This window comes from Lathyrus oleraceus, chromosome 1 (assembly GCF_024323335.1).
Source record: "Lathyrus oleraceus cultivar Zhongwan6 chromosome 1, CAAS_Psat_ZW6_1.0, whole genome shotgun sequence".
In the NCBI taxonomy this organism is placed as follows: Eukaryota; Viridiplantae; Streptophyta; class Magnoliopsida; order Fabales; family Fabaceae; genus Lathyrus; species Lathyrus oleraceus.
The window spans coordinates 436,521,712-436,530,587 of NC_066579.1; positions in this window are offsets into that span (position 1 = coordinate 436,521,712).

The following is an 8,876-nucleotide window of genomic DNA, read 5'->3' on the forward strand; positions in this document are numbered from 1 at the left end:
CACGACCGTCATTTAGTATGTTTGGCGAAAGTTCTGATAGTGGTATCCTCAAAGCTGTTGAGTCATTGCCGCGTCTTTTATCAAATGTACCGTTTTCTTTTAGAGCAGTTTTCAACCTCTTAGATTTCTTGTCATCAATAACACTCTTTCTATAAATTCTGGATTTTGCAGCATTTTTCCTCCTCAAAATAGTTTTAAAATGTAATTCTTCATCTACCATTTTGAATATTTTCTATTATAGTACTCACTCAGGCTCTATAATTCAAAATGATCATACTTGATCGTACATCTGAAAAAATTACACATATATAACAGATATTATATATCTTCATCATTATAAATAAAACAAAAGATATATAATTTTATAGTGAATAAAAATATCAAATGTTCACCTGATAAAAAAAATAACTTACATTGCCATGGCTTTATTTGAATAAAGTTTTCTTACAGCTTTTGCTCATTCAACATGATAAGTTCATTTCTTGAATTTGAAACAATACTTGAAATGCTAATATATAATATATAAGGTACATGTTAAGAATGGATCATTTCGTAACAAAATAAGGTACATGTTAAGAATGGATCATTTGGTACGAAAATTCGTCTGTTCCCTCCAAAATAATTGGCAATTACGTAACATGTGGATATGTGTAATATAGGGAAATGAAAAGTTTTTCATCAGCATATGTATTAATATAGCCGTAAAACCTAAAGGGATTTCATTAGAGCATGTTTATCTATAGTTTTCCCAAGTTCCTACACATTTACCGATGTTGCTGTGTCAGAAGCATTTGGATATTTGAGATTTTCCAACGTTCTCTCATTTGCAATGTCCATAAAGAAACACACGCTCCTACAATTTAAGTGGTTCATATTTATTATTAAAAAAATTCAATTTGTCATTTAAAGAAAATCAAACAACGATAATATTTGGCAAAAAAAAAATACAATAATAATTAATTTGATTTCAGGATATTGATTTCATTTTGGAATGATAAGATTGCAACAATAAAATAACAGTAATATTTATTATTAAAAAAAATCATTTTGTCATTTAAAGAAAATCAAGCAACGATAATATTTGGCAAAAAAACTACAATAATAATTAATTTGATTTCAGGATATTGATTTCGTTTTGGAATGATAAGATTGCAACAACAATAAAATAACGGTAATATTTTTTAGTAGTATAAATAGGTAAGAAAAAAATTGTCAATGTAAGAAAAAAACAGTATTAAGAAAAAATATTGTCAATGTACAGAATGAATTTATAAAAATTGCAATTACATAATGATTTTTTTTAAAAAAATATATATGAATCCAAACAGAATATTGTACCTGGAATTAATTTAAAATTGTATTTTAGTAATCTTATAGGGGAATGAAATAAATTTGTTAGATTTCAAAAAAATTAATATTATATTATTCAAATTTGGTTTCTATCTTTATTGAAAAGTATGATAGATATAGGTTTGATGTGATGTTAAAGTAGAGCATTAATGATGGTTACTTTTGGGAAAGTTTGCTTCAAATATAAGCAAAAAATATTGAAGTGAAAGGTGTGGATATACTGATTTTTTAGGGTTGAAACACGTGTATTGGAAGTTGCATATCTGTATCCATTACATTTAAAATGGTATAATATTGTCCGTGGTTTTGGAATAGTGGTTTTGGAATATTTTGAGTTATTAAGTGGGTAAATGAGATTAATAATGATGATAATAAATATTAATAATAATAATAATAATATCAATTTATTCAATTAAATAAAACCCTAATTTTCATCAAACCGTTTCATATTACTTCTCCCTCTTTTCATATTCTCGGTTTGACATCTCAGAAAGACCACTTAAAAAATCAGTATATTTATTATTAAAAAAATTCATTTTGTCATTTAAAGAAAATCAAGTAACGATAATATTTGACAAAAAAACTACAATAATAATTAATTTGATTTCAGAATATTGATTTCATTTTGGAATGATAAGATTGCAACAACAATAAAATAACCGTAATATTTATTATTAAAAAAAATTCATTTTGTCATTTAAAGAAAATCAAGCAACGATAATATTTGGCAAAAAAACTACAATAATAACTAATTTGATTTCAGGATATTGATTTCATTTTGGAATGATAAGATTGCAACAACAATAAAATAACGGTAATATTTTTTAGTAGTATAAATAGGTAATTTATTTTATCACATTTTCACTCACATCTAGTCTAAATTTGACCAATTTATTTTATTTAATTTTAATTTTTTTGTGTACACATTTCATTTGAAAATGAACCTCAATCAACATAACACATGCTCCAATTTTATGCAAAATGATGGAAGTCCTCTTTGTATCCCAAATCAACAAAACACCCCATATTTTGGAAATCCACCTCTTATTCCAAATCCACACCATAATTCAAGATTTCAAAATTCTCTTTTTATCCCAAATCCATAAAATAATTCACCCATTGGAAATTATCCATATCATACATCACCTTACCCAATGAAAAACTCTCTTTTAATGTATTTTGATATATTTGAATCAATTTTTTAATTATATTTTATATAATATATAGTGGGATTTAGTGGGGCCAATTTTCTTAGCCCACTTTAATTATTTACAATCATTTTCTTGTACAACTAAATGTATAAAGAATTGATATTCTTATTGATTTATTACAAATCATGCATAACATTAATTATCTTACGGCTGAATTATTTTAATACTCCACTGACCTAGCCAATAGAAAGGAGGCAGTGGATATAATTATTCATTTCAACCCCCAACTATATTTTGGCAAATAAATAATTTAAATATGTTGAGTTATAATACTATATATGATGACGTGAGATTGGTAAAAAGTATAGTTGCATGCTTAACTTAATCATTTCAAACAAACAATGTAGATTTTCCATTACCAATCAAAAGACAATTCACTGTATATGATAATTATACCTTGTTTTTTTTATAAATCCTTAATTCAGTTGAATGTAAGATTCAAACATTGCTCCAACATTTCTGAACTACCTGCAATTTTAACATATGTATTAGACTTTGAAAAAAATTGTAAAAAAATGTGTTTCTATGTGTTTTCTATAATTAGTTTTGAAGGATTTCATAATAAATTTTTATGTAATTGTTTTTTTAATTTCTAACACCATTAGGCATGCTGAAACCAAACATGACATGCAATAATCTATTTATAATTTAGTCGTATACACATATTTCATAAGATGACAACGTATTTTGTTATCAATCTAAAATACTTATTAACATTTGAAGATATGATACTCATATAAATTTTGTAGTTGAAAGAACACACAAAACACAATGTTCAACATAACAACATAGGATTTTGAATAATTTCACACACATGAATTAAATACTCATTATCAGCCTTTAAACCATACATGAAATATAAATGTCAATTGTAATCCCACAAAATAAACACTTCAAAAAAGTAAGAACACATCCTACAACCAAAACATATCATGTTCTTAACAACTTCATACTTAATCTCATTCTGGTGCTAAAAAGTTCATAAAATATATTTCAATATCAAATTTCCGAAAATTCTAATTAAGAAGATGGTTCTATCTTTACTTTCTTGGATGGTTTGGTGCCTGATAATTGCGTAGCGCCAGACGCTTCAAAATCAACTTCTTCACCCTTGTCAGCAATTACAACATCCTTAGCCGAAGTCATTAGAATGATTGATTCTGGATCATTTTCACCAGATGCAGATAATGTTTGCTTGCAATATAAAAAATTAATTGTCAGATATAAAATGAATTATAATAATACAATATTTATCATAGAAAATTATTATGTTAACAAATGAAGATACTTACTGCGGAAGTTTCCAAATTTTCTTTGTTAGGGACCAACTTTGCATATTCAGTTTTAGACTGATTCTGCACATTGAAACATCGAATATTTATTATACTTGTTAAATGTTTAAATAATACATGAATTAAGTGAATATTATACGTCTTCTACTATGTAGTCATTTTCAATCTCTTTAACAAAGGCTTCATCATCACAAAGCTTCCAAACAGACGCTTGGGAAAACGTTGGTTGCACCTTAACTCTAAAAGCCATTTTCTTATTCAACAGTATTTCAAGCTCATCAGGATAAACCATTGGATCATCTTCTCCATTCTAATGGAAAAATAAAATATCAACCATGAGTGATAATATGAACTTTACAACTCGATAAACTATTAACATTTTAACTTATGTATAACAATGTACCTCCACCATAGAGTTATGCATAAATTCAGCAGTCATTCCAAGTATAGCAGCACATTCGGAATCCCAGAATACAAATCGATATTTTGATTCACCATTGCTAACATATATCTCAATCTTGTACCTATAGTATTTTAAACGAAGAAAATAATATGATTAATAACAAATACATTACCAAATTTATTTGCAATTCATCTAGATTATATGTACCTTGGTATAGGCTGTTCGACTTTTTGCCCAAATGAACATTCATAAGCTTTTTCAGGATTAGGTGCCTTCGAAGAACACCTTGTGCAGCCATAATAAAACCATCCATACTTTGAGACAGCAAATTTCAATGTGGTTGCTACAGTAACACATAAAGTTTCCTAAAAGCAAATCAAAAATGATATTAATTTCAAAAAGCAAACAATATAATTGTAATAGTAAAGATAAATTCGGCTCTATACTATTCAACTTACATGTTTGATTTTGCAGAACTGACTTAAGGACATACATTTCGCATTATGAACAAACCTTTCTACTGGCGAATACTGAGAACCACCAGACCAATTAGAAAGAGATTTTGCAGATTGAGTAGGCTTCTCCTTCTGTTCATTAGTAGGCAACCTATAGAAATAAGATTGTTTTTGAAATTAAAAATTATGTATAATAATCTGAATATAAATAAATAAATAAAATCCATACTTAGACATAAAATCTTGAATTTCAGGGATGTCTTCATTTATCAACAATTTGGAACCACTCCATGCATTTGACACTGTAAATTGTATAATTAATATAAAAATTATTGAACGTATAATGAAAAATACAAATCAGCTATGTATTTATAAAGTCTGATAGTGTAATACCTTGGCCATCTTTTACCATTGCATGAGTGAGCAGAATTACAATAGCTCCATTGTTTTTAGGATCATTGTAGTAAGCCAAAAGTTTTGATCCATAGATTTCCCATAAATTGCAATTTATGCAATTACCCCTATTTTGCAATATAAATAAATAATATTATATGATGGGATTCAGTGATGCAAAATATATAAATTTATCAAACACATAAGTTATGAAAACAATGCGCATTACTTCAAATCTTTCAACACAACAGAAACAACAACTTTCTTCCCCGGAGTGTTGGATTGGATATGGTTTATCTCACTAACAGCACCAATAATATCTACATTAACGTAAGGTTCATTATTGAATGTGTTTGCAAATATATAAGTTATATAAGTTATAATAGAATTTAAATTACCTTCCAGTCTATCGGTTTTGCATTTGCCTTGAAGTATCTCACCAAAATCTTTAAAGAAATATCCTTTAGGTGGAATATTTTGAAGTTCGATTGCCTTCATTGTGGTACCACCAAGAAACACAAACTTTTTTGAATGATCACTTCCACTGAAAATCATTGTTATAGACACTGCCATTGTTTATAATGCAGGTCATATTCTTCTTAATGACCTCTTTCCATTTCAGTAAATGGTCAAGACGAATAAGGACCTGAATCCGATCACCCTAACAAAATAAAAATAATCTTCTTTTTATATGTTATACAAAAAAGCATTTTGTTATAATTACTAACTATCATACAAAAATCTATACTTAAAAAAAGAAAAGCAATTTACCAAGGAATCCATAACAATCATATCCAAATGTTCAATACCCTTATTATTCACAATACTCCAAACATCCATTATTCGAACAGCAAGACGCCAAGTTTCTTTTGAGTCATTGATGTCTTTCACAGAATCAACTTTTCTACTCATTTTCACTGAAAAAAATTCAAAAATTAATGTAACTGCAAATTTAGATGACTATAAAATTACAAACCTAATAACCTGAAAAAAAAAAGTATATAAATTTGATAGAGGTGTGTGGCAAAATGCTGAAAAGGATCCAACCTTTGATGTTACACATATATAACATCGAATTGATTAGCAGCATTCTTGAAGAAGAAGGCGTGAAGACCTATGTGTTCCCAAGGAAATTTTCGGCGTGCAAGTAATAGGAAAAGACGTTTTTTTTATGTTGTCGAGGCAAATTTATTAAATTGTAAAATGGTAGAGTTAGTTAAAATGGTATAATATTGTCAATGGTTTTGGAATAGTGGTTTTGGAATATTTTGAGTTATTAAGTGGGTAAATGAGATTAATAATGATGATAATAAATATTAATAAATAACAATAATAATAATAATAATAATATCAATTTATTCAATTAAATAAAACCCTAATTTTCATCAAACCGTTTCATATTACTTCTCCCTCTTTTCATATTCTCGGTTTGACATCTCAGAAAGACCACTTAAAAAATCATTATATTTATTATTAAAAAAATTCATTTTGTCATTTAAAGAAAATCAAGTAACGATAATATTTGACAAAAAAACTACAATAATAATTAATTTGATTTCAGAATATTGATTTCATTTTGGAATGATAAGATTGCAACAACAATAAAATAACGGTAATATTTATTATTAAAAAAAATTCATTTTGTCATTTAAAAAAAATCAAGCAACGATAATATTTGGCAAAAAAACTACAATAATAACTAATTTGATTTCAGGATATTGATTTCATTTTGGAATGATAAGATTGCAACAACAATAAAATAACGGTAATATTTTTTAGTAGTATAAATAGGTAATTTATTTTATCACATTTTTCACTCACATTTAGTCTAAATTTGACCAATTTATTTTATTTAATTTTAATTTTTGTGTGTACACATTTCATTTGAAAATGAACCTCAATCAACATAACACATGCTCCAATTTTATGCAAAATGATGGAAGTCCTCTTTGTATCCCAAATCAACAAAACACCCCATATTTTGGAAATCCACCTCTTATTCCAAATCCACACCATAATTCAAGATTTCAAAATTCTCTTTTTATCCCAAATCCATAAAATAATTCACCCATTGAAAATTACTCATATCATACATCACCTTACCCAATGAAAAACTCTCTTTTAATGTATTTTGATATATTTGAATCAATTTTTTAATTATATTTGAATCAATTTTTTAATTATAGTTAGAGTATTAAATAGAGTTTAGTACGAAATTATTTATAGGAACATGAAATTAGCTGTATTATGGATTGTAATTAGGGTAATTAAGTAATTATGGTGGTAATTAACTTTTATATATTAAAAGTAGATAAAATATATGAATCACGACGATATTCGATAGATTTTCTATGAACGAGTATTATCTTACCTGCATTACTATATATTAAATTTTTCTTGTTAGATCATGAGGAGGAACATCAACATTAAACTAAGAGCAACACACAAGTGAGAGAGACACCACATATTCACCAAAAATCTTAAGGTAATAGGTGTGTGAATTCTCCTACTTATAAATACTCAAGTCTCAATATTTATAACGAATGTGAGATTCCAACTCATACTTGACTTATTATTCTTAACACTCTCCCTCAAGTATGAGTCCACAATGCTCCTCCTCAAGTGAAAACTCTTTTTTACTTTCACAAACTTTTGTACCACACAAAACGTTTCTTACTCACCACTCTTGTGGCGCCATTGACACTTTTCAACTGAACATTTCTTAGTCACTCACCACCCTTGTGGCGCCGTTGACTTTCGGTACAAGTAAGATGATCCCTTTCTCGAACCAAAGACTCATGATACCATTGAACATTGTGAGACCATATGAATATTGTGGGACTTCTTCTTTTTATAGTCTTTATTCTTTTGTGAATAAACCATATGTTTATTCTATGTCAACACAAACAATATTTATCAACAAATTAAATGAATGTGCACAACCTACCATATATGAAACATCAAAATGAATAATAGTTTATTGAATACTAATGTACCATTTAATGAAATATTACATCATATAACCAAATCATATAACCAAGTCCCATGCTTTCTACATGATCTTTAAATTTCTTTGGTGGTATGCCTTTAGTCAAAGGATCGACAATCATTAAATCAATGCTAATGTGTTAGATGATCACTTTATCATCTTTAAGACGTTATCTTATGGCTAAATATTTTATGTCGATGAGCTTGCTTTGACTTCCATTTTTATTATTCTTAGTGATAAAAATGACAATTGAATTGTCACAGTACAATTTTAGTAGTCTAGAAACTCTTCAACCAAACATCATAACAAAACATGATATGAACAACCTCCATAATGGAAGTATTAGTCAATGTCTACTTGATGCTTCTTCATCTTTAAACATTCTTTGATTTCATATTCTTCATCTTCAAACATTCATCTTCTTTATTTTAAAAACATTCGTTTTCTTCATCTAAATTTAATTGAAGGACACAAGAAATTATCAAATTTAGATTTCAAACTCATGTAAGTATGTGTATTTTAATACCCATATATGTATAATATATATTTACATATTTAATTTATATTATTATATAAAAATGCATTTTTATTACTTTTATAGAATACATCACTATTAAATTATTATATATTTTAACATAAGTGTTTTTTATTATAGAATTTAACGATATATTTTTTGAATATTTTGTTAATATTGCTAAATTTCTTAAACAAAAAATAATATTGGTTAATTAATCAATTTATTTTTATTAGAATAACATACGGTAGTATGGATGCTTAAACATC